This window comes from Aegilops tauschii, chromosome 5, assembly GCF_002575655.3.
Source record: "Aegilops tauschii subsp. strangulata cultivar AL8/78 chromosome 5, Aet v6.0, whole genome shotgun sequence".
Taxonomy (NCBI): domain Eukaryota; kingdom Viridiplantae; phylum Streptophyta; class Magnoliopsida; order Poales; family Poaceae; genus Aegilops; species Aegilops tauschii.
The window spans coordinates 421,102,772-421,116,135 of record NC_053039.3 but is presented as its reverse complement, the minus strand read 5'-3'; positions in this window follow the sequence as shown (position 1 = coordinate 421,116,135).

Genomic DNA, 13,364 nt, shown 5'->3' with positions numbered 1-13,364 from the left:
GGCTGCGGGGGTGCGGAGCCGGCTGGCGGTCCCGCGAGGAGGGAGGCGGCTGCGGCGACCCGGCGCGCAGGGGAGTCGGCTGCGGAGGTGCGGGGCCGGCTGGCGGTCCCGCGGGGAGATAGGCGTCCGCGGCGAGCAGAGGCGCGGGGTTGTACCCGGCCAGGCTCGGGTGGCCGGCAGCGGAGCGGGGGCGCCGCCGGAGCGAGGCAGAGGAGCGCGGGGGCGGCCGGGGTGCGGGGTCGTGCCACCATGGCGGGAAGGCGGAGGCGGACGGCCGCGGTGTAGTTGCGGGCGCGAGGAGGCGTAGCTGGAGCGCCAGGAGCCGGCCAGCGAGCAGCCGGCGGGCCGGCACGCGTGCGAGGAGGCAGCCGGGTGCGACGAGTCGGCAGACGTGCTGGGGAAGCTGGCGGAGCACGCGGGCTCAGTGGAGGTAGCCGCGGACGGGGGCCGTGCGGCGGGGAGCCGGCCAGCGAGCGGAGCACCCGGCGGTCGGGCTGGACGTGGTGCAGGTGGCGGGGGCGCGGAGGCCCGGGGCGCTGCTGAGAGCGGGGCCGAACCGCGGAGCCGGCGCATAGGAGACGGCAGCGGCAAGCCGGACGGCGCGGGACGCGGAGCCAGTGCGCAGACACGGGGACGTGCACGGGCGCACGAACACAGGGACGTGCGGGGGTTGTCCTTTTCGTGTCCGGCCATTGTATGAGGGATGTACGAGCACTGTATGGCCGGCGGCTAACACTGTACGACTAGTGTATGCGCAGTAGGTGGTGGCAAGGCTGTGGGCGTGTGTGGAGCTGCGCAGTGACGAGGGACACAAGGGTGTTTTTGTTCTTGCCCAGAACTTTAACTTTTATTTTCTGTATGCGCTAGTGCCCAAGAGAAGAACTAGAGAGAGAGAGGTTGACTGGAAAGTGGACAGCAGCCATAAGTATCCAGCTACGGCCCAGAGCAAAGGACGGCGGCATGCTTGCCGGCAACGGAGTAGCGGGATGCGGAGGAGGCGTGGCGATGCCGGCGCGAGCGAGCGGACGGCGCAGCGGCGCTGGAGCGATGCGGGAGTTGCGACGGACGGTGGTCATTCCAGGGGCATGTCGATGTCGAGCCCCCGACCGCTTATCGGAGAGATGGCGCGACGCCGCGACGGTGAAGACGAAGAGGCCGATGGCGAGGGCGTGCTGCCCCTCGCGGCCGCTCCGAGGGCGCGTCGATGTCGGGCCCCTGAGCGCCAACGGAGAGACGACGGTAATGCCGCGGTGATGACAAAAATGGTCCCGCCCGGACTGCGAAACCAGCAGCAGCGCGGTAGCATAGATAGTACCGCCCCACGGTGGGCGCCAACTGTCGTGGTATTCTCACGGGGGGGGTGTGAGGCGACAGATGCCACAAGGGCTTAGTGTGAGGGTAAGACTGCTGCTGATAGGCCCGGGAGCGGGTATGCGAGTAGCACACGCTAGTTTACCCAGGTTCGGGGCTCTCCGGAGAGATAATACCCCTACTCCTGCATGTCTGTGTATCTGTAGTATATTTGGTACAGAGTTGCTCCTGGAGCTGTATCTGAGATCAGTGCCTAGTGCGTCTGACCTGGTATATGCATGCGTCTGGGGGATGCTAGTGGCCGGCCATGCTCATGGCCGTGAGCATATGGGTGCTCCCGTGTGAGTGTGTGTCCATCGAGTCCCCTTGGATGGATGGATGGATGGCTATATATAGTGTGGAGCTAGCTTACTATCTAAGCTATGTGGTGGTATGGGAGCAAGGCATGGTGCATGTCATGCTTGTCCCCTGGGTCACTTCATAAATAGTGCCAGGGGACAAGTGACACTATACATGATGGCTGGGGTGACACGTGAATAGTGCTTGGGCACGGCCGTCTCGTCGGTGTCTTGTCGATGTCGGGTCGGGCTGCATTCGACAGCCGGCTGGTTGGCACAGTCGGCAGTCGGCAGCCGGCCGGGCAGAGCAGTCGGACGGGGAGCCGGCAGGACCGGCCGGGTAGTCGGACTGAGGGGCTTTGCTAGCCCCGATGTCTTGAAATATTGTCTTGCCGTCTTCGGGATACCCGTGGCCAATTACTCCGACACCTTGGGGGGCAAGCCACCCCCTTGGCCGCCGCCCCCCCCCTCCAGATGGATCTTGGCCGGCGCCCCCCCCCTCCCAGGGGGCCTATATAAAGGGGGGAGGGAGGGCAGCAGTATGACAGCCTTGGGCGCCTCCCTCCTCCCCTGCTACACCTCTCTCTCTCGTAGAAGCTCGGCGAAGCCCTGCCGGCATCCCGCTACATCCACCACCACGCCGTCGTGCTACCTGATCAACATCACTCTCCTTCCCCCTTGCTGGATCAATAAGGAGGAGACGTCGCTGCACCGTACGTGTGTTGAACGCGGAGGTGCCGTCCGTTCGGCACTCGGTCATCGGTGATTTGAATCACGGCGAGTACGACTCCGTCGTCCACGTTCATTGGAACGCTTCCGCTCGCGATCTACAAGGGTATGTATATACACTCCTTTCCCCTCGTTGCTAGTATACTCCATAGATGCATCTCGGTGAGCGTAGGAAAATTTTAAAATTATGCTACGATTCCCAACAGTGGCATCATGAGCCAGGCCTATGCGTAGTTACTATGCACGAGTAGAACACAAAGAAGTTGTGGGCGTTGATGTTGCCAATTCTTCTTGCCGCTACTAGTCGTTTCTTGTTTCGGCGGCATTGTAGGATGAAGCGGCCCGGACCGACCTTACACGTACGCTTACGTGAGACAGGTTCCACCGACTGACATGCACTAGATGCATAAGGTGGCTAGCGGGTGTCTGTCTCTCCTACTTTAGTCGGAACGGATTCGATGAAAAGGGTCCTTATGAAGGGTAAATAGAAATTGGCAAATCACGTTGTGGTCATACGTAGGTAAGAAACGTTCTTGCTAGAAACCTACAAACCACATAAAAACTTGCAACAACAATTAGAGGACGTCTAACTTGTTTTTGCAGCATGTGTTATGTGATGTGATATGGCCAGAAGATGTGATGAAGGATATATGTGATGTATGAGATTGATCATATTCTTGTAATAGGAATCACGACTTGCATGTCGATGAGTATGACAACCGGCAGGAGCCATAGGAGTTGTCTTTATTATTTTGCATGACCTGCGTGTCATTGAATAACGCCATGTAAATTACTTTACTTTGTTGCTAAACGCGTTAGCCATAAAAGTAGAAGTAATCGTTGGCGTGACGACTTCATGAAGACACGATGATGGAGATCATGGTGTCATGCCGGTGACGAAGATGCTCATGGTACCCCGAAGATGGAGATCAAAGGAGCAAAATGATATTGGCCATATCATGTCACTATTTGATTGCATGTGATGTTTATCATGTTTTTTTGCATCTTATTTGCTTAGAACGACGGTAGTAAGTAAGATGATCCCTTATGATAATTTCAAGAAAAGTGTTCCCCCTAACTGTGCACCGTTGCGAAGGTTCGTTGTTTCGAAGCACCACGTGATGATCGGGTGTGATAGATTCTAACGTTCGAATACAACGGGTGTTGACGAGCCTAGCATGTACAGACATGGCCTCGGAACACACGCAATACACTTAGGTTGACTTGACGAGCCTAGCATGTACAGACATGGCCTCGGAACACGAAGGACCGAAAGGTCGAGCATGAGTCGTATAGAAGATACGATCAACATGGAGATGTTCACCGATCTTGACTAGTCCGTCTCACGTGATGATCGGACACGGCCTAGTTAACTCGGATCATGTTTCACTTAGATGACTAGAGGGATGTCTGTCTGAGTGGGAGTTCATTAAATAATTTGATTATATGAACTTAATTATCATGAACTTAGTCTAAAATCTTTACACTATGTCTTGTAGATCAAATGGCCAACGTTGTCCTCAATTTCAACGCGTTCCTAGAGAAAACCAAGCTAAAAGATGATGGCAGCAACTATACGGACTGGGTCCGGAACCTGAGGATCATCCTCATAGTAGCCAAGAAAGATTATGTCCTAGAAGCACCGCTAGGTGAAGCACCAATCCCAGAAAACCAAGACGTTATGAACGCTTGGCAGCAGCGTGCTGATGATTACTCCCTCGTTCAGTGCGGCATGCTTTACAGCTTAGAACCGGGTCTCCAAAAGCGTTTTGAGAAACATGGAGCATATGAGATGTTCGAGGAGCTGAAATTGGTTTTCCAAGCTCATGCCCGGGTCGAGAGATATGAAGTCTCCGACAAGTTCTTCAGCTGTAAAATGGAGGAAAATAGTTCTGTAAGTGAGCACATACTCAGAATGTCTGGGTTGCACAACCGCTTGACTCAGCTGGGAGTTAATCTCCCGGATGACGCGGTCATTGACAGAATCCTTCAGTCGCTTCCACCAAGCTACAAGAGCTTTGTGACGAACTTCAATATGCAGGGGATGGAAAAGACCATTCCTGAGATATATTCAATGCTGAAATCAGCGGAGGTGGAGATCAGAAAAGAACATCAAGTGTTGATGGTGAATAAAACCACTAAGTTTAAGAAGGGCAAGGGTAAGAAGAACTTCAAGAAGGACGGCAAGGGAGTTGCCGCGCCCGGTAAGCCAGTTGCCGGGAAGAAGTCGAAGAATGGACCCAAGCCTGAGACTGAGTGCTTTTATTGCAAGGGAAGTGGTCACTGGAAGCGGAACTGCCCCAAATACTTAGCGGACAAGAAGGTCGGCAACACCAAAGGTATATGTGATATACATGTAATTGATGTGTACCTTACCAGTACTCGTAGTAGCTCCTGGGTATTTGATACCGGTGCGGTTGCTCATATTTGTAACTCAAAACAGGAACTATGGAATGAACGGAGACTGGCAAAGGACAAGGTGACGATGCGCGTCGGGAATAGTTCCAAGGTCGATGTGATCGCCGTCGGCACGCTACCTCTACATCTACCTACGGGATTAGTTTTAAACCTCAATAATTGTTATTTAGTGCCAGCTTTGAGCATGAACATTGTATCTGGATCTCGTTTAATTCGAGATGGCTACTCATTTAAATGTGAGAATAATGGTTGTTCTATTTATATGAGAGATATGTTTTATGGTCATGCCCCGCTGGTTAATGGTTTATTTTTGATGAATCTCGAACGTGATGTTACACATGTTCATAGTGTGAATACCAAAAGATGTAAAGTTGATAACGATAGTCCCACATATCTGTGGCACTGCCGCCTTGGTCACATTGGTGTCAAGCGCATGAAGAAGCTCCATGCAGATGGACTTTTGGAGTCTCTTGATTACGAATCATTTGACACGTGCGAACCATGCCTCATGGGTAAGATGACCAAGACTCCGTTCTCCGGAACAATGGAGCGAGCAACCAACTTATTGGAAATCATACATACCGATGTGTGCGGTCCAATGAATGTTGAGGCTCGCGGAGGATATCGTTATGTTCTCACTCTCACTGATGATTTAAGTAGATATGGGTATGTCTACCTAATGAAACACAAGTCTGAAACCTTTGAAAAGTTCAAGGAATTTCAGAGTGAGGTTGAGAATCAACGTGACAGGAAAATAAAATTCTTACGATCAGATCGTGGTGGGGAATATTTAGGTCACGAGTTTGGTACACACTTAAGGAAATGTGGAATCCTTTCACAACTCACGCCGCCTGGAACACCTCAGCGAAACGGTGTGTCCGAACGTCGTAATCGCACTCTATTGGATATGGTGCGATCTATGATGTCTCTTACCGATTTACCGCTCTCATTTTGGGGCTATGCTTTAGAGACTGCCGCATTCACTTTAAATAGGGCTCCGTCGAAATCCGTTGAGACGACACCGTATGAATTATGGTTTGGGAAGAAACCTAAGCCGTCGTTTCTAAAAGTTTGGGGATGCGATGCTTATGTCAAGAAACTTCAACCTGAAAAGCTCGAACCCAAGTCGGAGAAATGCGTCTTCATAGGATACCCTAAGGAAACCATTGGGTATACCTTCTACCTCAGATCCGAAGGCAAGATCTTCGTTGCAAAGAACGGGTCCTTTCTGGAGAAGGAGTTTCTCTCGAAAGAATTGAGTGGGAGGAAAGTGGAACTTGATGAGGTGATAGTCACCCCTTCCGAACCGGAAAGTAGCGCGGCGCGGGAAGATGTTCATGTGGTTCCTACACCGGCTGGGGAGGAAGTTAATGATGATGATCATGAAGCTTCGGATCAAGTTACTACTGAACTTCGTAGGTCCACAAGGACACGTTCCGCACCAGAGTGGTACGGCAACCCTGTCCTAGAAATCATGTTGTTAGACAACGGTGAACCTTCGAACTATGAAGAAGCGATGGCGGGCCCGGATTCCAACAAATGGCTAGAAGCCATGAAATCCGAGATAGGATCCATGTATGAAACGAAGTATGGACTTTGACTGACTTGCCCGATGATCGGCGAGCCATATAAAACAAATGGATCTTTAAGAAGAAGACAGATGCGGATGGTAATGTGACCATCTATAAGGCTCGACTTGTCGCTAAGGGTTATCGACAAGTTCAAGGGGTTGACTACGATGAGACTTTCTCACCCGTAGCGAAGCTGAAGTCCGTCCGAATCATGTTAGCAATTGCCGCATACTATGATTATGAGATATGGCAGATGGACGTCAAAACGGCATTCCTTAATGGCTTCCTTAAGGAAGAATTGTATATGATGCAGCCGGAAGGTTTTGTCGATCCTAAGAATGCTAACAAAGTATGCAAGCTCCAGCGCTCAATCTATGGGCTGGTGCAAGCATCTCGGAGTTGGAACATTCGCTTTGATGAGATGATCAAAGCGTTTGGGATTATACAGACTTATGGAGAAGCATGTGTTTACAAGAAAGTGAGTGGGAGCTCTGTAGAATTTCTCATATTATATGTGGATGACATACTATTGATGGGAAATGATGTAGAATTTTTTGAAAGGATCAAGGCCTACTTGAATAAGTGTTTTTCAATGAAAGACCTTGGAGAAGCTCCTGACATATTAGGCATCAAGATCTGTAGAGATAGATCGAGACGCCTCATTGGTCTTTCACAAAGCACATACCATGACAAGATATTGAAGAAGTTCAATATGGATCAGTCCAAGAACGGGTTCTTGCCTGTATTGCAAGGTGTGCAATTGAGCACGGCTCAATGCCCGACCACGGCAGAAGATATAGAAAAGATGAGTGTCATCCCCTATGCCTCGGCCATAGGGTCTATTATGTATGCCATGCTGTGTACCAGACCTGATGTAAACCTTGCCGTAAGTTTGGTAGGAAGGTACCAAAGTAATCCCGGCATGGAACACCGGACAGCGGTCAAGAATATCCTGAAGTACCTGAAGAGGACTAAGGATATGTTTCTCGTTTATGGAGGTGACGAAGAGCTCGTCGTAAAGGGTTACGTCGACGCTAGCTTCGACACAGATATGGATGACTCGAAGTCACAAACCGGATACGTGTATATTTTGAATGGAGGAGCAGTAAGCTGGTGCAGTTGCAAGCAAAGCGTCGTGGCGGGATCTACATGTGAAGCGGAGTACATGGCAGCCTCGGAGGCAGCACAGGAAGCAGTCTGGATGAAGGAGTTCATTACCGACCTAGGGGTGATTCCCAATGCGTCGGGCCCGATGACTCTCTTCTGTGACAACACTGGAGCTATTGCCCTTGCGAAGGAGCCCAGGTTTCACAGGAAGACCAGGCATATCAAGCGTCGCTTCAACTCCATTCGTGAAAGTGTTCAAAATGGAGACATAGATATTTGTAAAGTACATACGGACCTGAATGTAGCAGATCCGTTGACTAAACCTCTCCCTAGAGCAAAACATGATCAACACCAGGACGCAATGGGTGTTCGATTCATCACAATGTAACTAGATTATTGACTCTAGTGCAAGTGGGAGACTGTTGGAAATATGCCCTAGAGGCAATAATAAATGGTTATTATTATATTTCTTTGTTCATGGTAATTGTCTATTGTTCATGCTATAAATGTATTGTCCGGAAATCGTAATACATGTGTGAATACATAGACCACAATGTGTCCCTAGTAAGCCTCTAGTTGACTAGCTCGTTGATCAACTGATAGTCATGGTTTCCTGACTATGGGCATTGGATGTCATTGATAACGGGATCACATCATTGGGAGAATGATGTGATGGACAAGACCCAATCCTAAGCATAGCATAAAAGATCGTGTAGTTTCGTTTGCTAGAGCTTTTCCAATGTCAAGTATCTTTTCCTTAGACCATGAGATCGTGCAACTCCCGGATACCGTAGGAGTGCTTTGGGTGTGCCAAACGTCACAACGTAACTGGGTGACTATAAAGGTGCACTACGGGTATCTCCAAAAGTGTCTGTTGGGTTGGCACGGATCGAGACTGGGATTTGTCACTCCGTGTGACGGAGAGGTATCTCTGGGCCCACTCGGTAATGCATCATCATAATGAGCTCTATGTGACTAAGGCGTTAGTCACGGGATCATGCATTGCGGTACGAGTAAAGAGACTTGCCGGTAACGAGATTGAACAAGGTATTGGGATACCGACGATCGAATCTCGGGCAAGTAACATACCGATTGACAAAGGGAATTGCATACGGGATTGATTGAATCCTCGACATCGTGGTTCATCCAATGAGATCATCGTGGAACATGTGGGAGCCAACATGGGTATCCAGATCCCGCTGTTGGTTATTGACCAGAGAGGCGTCTCGGTCATGTCTGCATGTCTCCCGAACCCGTAGGGTCTACACACTTAAGGTTCGGTGACGCTAGGGTTGAAGAGATATGAGTATGCGGAAACCCAAAAGTTGTTCGGAGTCCCGGATGAGATCCCGGACGTCACGAGGAGTTCCGGAATGGTCCGGAGGTAAAGAATTATATATAGGAAGTCAAGTTTCGGCCACCGGGAAAGTTTCGGGGGCTACCGGTATTGTACCGGGACCACCGAAAGGGTCCCGGGGGTCCACCGGGTGGGGCCACCTATCCCGGAGGGCCCCGTGGGCTGAAGTGGGAAGGGTACCAGCCCCTAGTGGGCTGGGCGCCCCCCCAATGGGCCTCCCCCCTGTGCCTAGGGTTGGAAACCCTAGGGTGGGGGGGCGCCCCACTTGCCTTGTGTCGTGGTATTCTCACGGGGGGGTGTGAGGCGACAGATGCCACAAGGGCTTAGTGTGAGGGTAAGACTGCTGCTGATAGGCCCGGGAGCGGGTATGCGAGTAGCACGCGCTAGTTTACCCAGGTTCGGGGCTCTCCGGAGAGATAATACCCCTACTCCTGCATGTCTGTGTATCTGTAGTATATCTGGTACAGAGTTGCTCCTGGAGCTGTATCTGAGATCAGTGCCTAGTGCGTCTGACCTGGTATATGCATGCGTATGGGGGATGCTAGTTGCCGGCCATGCTCATGGCCGTGAGCATATGGGTGCTCCCGTGTGAGTGTGTGTCCATTGAGTCCCCTTGGATGGATGGATGGATGGCTATATATAGTGTGGAGCTAGCTTACTATCTAAGCTATGTGGTGGTATGGGAGCAAGGCATGGTGCATGTCATGCTTGTCCCCTGGGTCACTTCATAAATAGTGCCAGGGGACAAGTGACACTATAGATGATGGCTGGGGTGACACGTGAATAGTGCTTGGGCACGGCCGTCTCGTCAGTGTCTTGTCGATGTCGGGTCGGGCTGCAGTCGACAGCCGGCTGGTTGGCGCAGTCGGCAGTCGGCAGCCGGTCGGGCAGAGCAGTCGGACGGGGAGCCGGCAGGAGCGGCCGGGTAGTCGGACTGAGGGGCTTTGCTAGCCCCGATGTCTTGAAATATTGTCTTGCCGTCTTCGGGATACCCGTGGCCAATTACTCCGACAGTAGCCCCCAAGCCTCCGGGCAACTTGGCAAAGTTGGGCGGAGGTTTTTTGGCGGGTGTTCATGGAAATGATCATGCAAAAGACAAAGTTAGTCCACGCAGATATATCAAATGATTGCTTTTTAGCACTGCAAGTTTTATGCGGAGGGTGCCGACTCGGTTTCGTCCGAGCCCCCTTCAATCTTTTTCATGTTCCCTCCACTCTTTGGTTTGCTCTCGCTTGCCGGATAGCCGCTCTGCGGTCTGTGGCTGAGAGTGGGCCGCGAAGTGGAGTGTACAATACTCAGATTCTGGGAGCGAATTTAACCGAGCAGATACTCATAAAGAAAACGGCCGGGTCGCCCGAACCGCTTTTCTTCCCGGACGTTTTTCGCGTGGGTGGCCTCCAGCGTTCACTCTTGCTAGCCGGACAGCCGCTCCGCGGTCTGTGACTAAGAGTGGGCCTTTGGTACCGCGCACGCTACTAAGCCGTCTGCGGGAACAAACGTCTCAGGCCAAATGGCCAGCCCCCGGGTCAACTCTGGCTGGCGCCGGGGCGAACAGTGCTGCAACTGTAATAAAATGCGAAGATAGCCCCCGAGCATCGCTCGGGATTATCTGTGCTCTCGCGGTGAAAAAATATGCGGGTGAGGAGCTCACATTGATTTTCGTGTAGCCGAGGCGGAGTTTGCCGAAGAGAGCCGGCGCACCCGCTGGGTGTAGCCTTCGAGCCCCCGGGCGCTCGAAGGAGCGTCCCGGCCGGTCAGGCTCGACCGGCCAGGCGGCGAGGCATCTTGCAGCGCCCTTTTTCTTCTTCTGCCGGCTGCTGGCAGCCGGACAAAACTCTTCTCTTGTCTGCGATCTTCCGTGGGGGCGCGCCAGCGCACCCACTGGGTGTAGCCCCCGAGATTCGGGCCGACTGCTGAGCAGTCGGGCCGGATCTTCCGGCAACTACTTTGTCTTCTTTCCTCGCGGGGGCGCGTCAGCGCACCCGCTGGGTGTAGCCCCCGAGATTCGGGCCGACTGCTGAGCAGTCGGGCCGGATCTCCCGGCGACTGCTTTGTCTTCTTTCCTCGCGGGGGCGCGTCAGCGCACCCGCTGGGTGTAGCCCCCGAGATTCGGGCCGACTGCTGAGCAGTCGGGCCAGATCTCCCGGTGACTACTTTGTCTTCTCTCCTCGCGGGGGCGCGTCAGCCGCTGGGTGTGCCGTCGGAGCAGGAGGCAGACCAGCCGGCTTGGCACTACCGACAGCGTGGGTCACGACTGACCGTCCGAGTGGCGAAGCAGGCGGACGAATCATCCGGACGTTTTTCTTTTCTTCTCTTGTGTCCCAGCCGACTTCTTTCTCTTTTCTATCTCTCTCTTTTTTTTCAGAGCCGGCGGCCGGCCTCTCCCTTTCCTTTTGCACAAGCCGGCCCTCTGTTTCTTCTCGAGCACCCGGCCAAGGCGGAGCTGGCAGGGGCAAGCCGTACGGAGCCGACGCGGGCGGCCGCGGCCGTGTCCGGGTGCGGCGAGCCGGAGACTGGGCACAGCAGGCGGCACACGGCTGGGCGCGCGAGCTAGAGCCGGCCAGAGGGGCGCGGGAGCGCAGGGGAGTCGGCCGCGGAGGTGCGGAGCCGGCTGGCGGTCCCACGGGAAGGGAGGCGCCCGCGGCGACCCGGCGCGCAGGGGAGTCGGCCGCGGAGGTGCGGAGCTGGCTGGCGGTCCCACGGGGAGGGAGGTGGCCGCGGCGACCCGGCGCGCAGGGGAGTCGGCCGCGGGGGTGCGGATCCGGCTGGCGGTCCCGCGCGAAGGGAGGCGGCCGCGGCGACCCAGCGCGCAGGGGAGTCGGCTGCGGAGGTGCGGGGCCGACTGGCGGTCCCGTGGGGAGGGAGGCGGCCGCGGCGAGCAGAGGCGCGGGGCTGTACCCGGCCAGGCTTGGGTGGCCGGCAGCGGAGCGGGGGCGCCGCCGGAGCGAGGCAGAGGAGCGCGGGGGCGGCCGGGGTGCGGGGTCGTGCCACCATGGCGGGAAGGCGGAGGCGGACGGCCGCGGTGTAGTTGCGGGCGCGAGGAGGCGTAGCTGGAGCGCCAGGAGCCGGCCAGCGAGCAGCCGGCGGGCCGGCACGCGTGCGAGGAGGCGGCCGGGTGCGACGAGTCGGCAGACGTGCTGGGGAAGCTGGCGGAGCACGCGGGCTCAGTGGAGGTAGCCGCGGACGGGGGCCGTGCGGCGGGGAGCCGGCCAGCGAGCGGAGCACCCGGCGGTCGGGCTGGACGTGGTGCAGGTGGCGGGGCGCGGAGGCCCAGGGCGCTGCTGAGAGTGGGGCCGAACCGCGGAGCCGGCGCGTAGGAGACGGCAGCGGCAAGCCGGACGACGCGGGACGCGGAGCCAGTGCGCAGACACGGGGACGTGCGCGGGCGCACGAACACAGGGACGTGCGGGGGTTGTCCTTTTCGTGTCCGGCCATTGTACGAGGGATGTACGAGCACTGTATGGCCGGCGGCTAACACTGTACGACTAGTGTATGCACAGTAGGTGGTGGCAAGGCTGTGGGCGTGTGTGGAGCTGCGAAGTGACGAGGGACACAAGGGTGTTTTTGTTCTTGCCCAGAACTTTAACTTTTATTTTCTGTATGCGCTAGTGCCCAAGAGAAGAACTAGAGAGAGAGAGGTTGACTGGAAAGTGCACTGTAGCCATAAGTATCCAGCTACGGCCCAGAGCAAAGGACGGTGGCATGCTTGCCGGCAACGGAGTAGCGGGATGCGGAGGAGGGGCGGCGATGCCGGCGCGAGCGAGCGGACGGCGCAGCGGCGCCGGAGCGATGCGGGAGTTGCGACGGACGGTGGTCATTCCGGGGGCATGTCGATGTCGAGCCCCCGACCGCTTATCGGAGAGATGGCGCGACGCCGCGACGGTGAAGACGAAGAGGCCGATGGCGAGGGCGTGCCGCCCCTCGCGGCCGCTCCGAGGGCGCGTCGATGTCGGGCCCCTGAGCGCCAACGGAGAGACGACGGTAATGTCGCGGTGATGACAAAAATGGTCCCGCCCGGACTGCGAAACCAGCAGCAGCGCGGTAGCATAGATAGTACCGCCCCACGATGGGCGCCAACTGTCGTGGTATTCTCACGGGGGGGTGTGAGGCGACAGATGCCACAAGGGCTTAGTGTGAGGGTAAGACTGCTGCTGATAGGCCCGGGAGCGGGTATGCGAGTAGCACGCGCTAGTTTACCCAGGTTCGGGGCTCTCCGGAGAGATAATACCCCTACTCCTGCATGTCTGTGTATCTGTAGTATATCTGGTACAGAGTTGCTCCTGGAGCTGTATCTGAGATCAGTGCCTAGTGCGTCTGACCTGGTTTATGCATGCGTATGGGGGATGCTAGTGGCCGGCCATGCTCATGGCCGTAAGCATATGGGTGCTCCCGTGTGAGTGTGTGTCCATCGAGTCCCCTTGGATGGATGGATGGATGGCTATATATAGTGTGGAGCTAGCTTACTATCTAAGCTATGTGGTGGTATGGGAGCAAGGCATGGTGCATGTCATGCTTGTCCCCTGGGTCACTTCA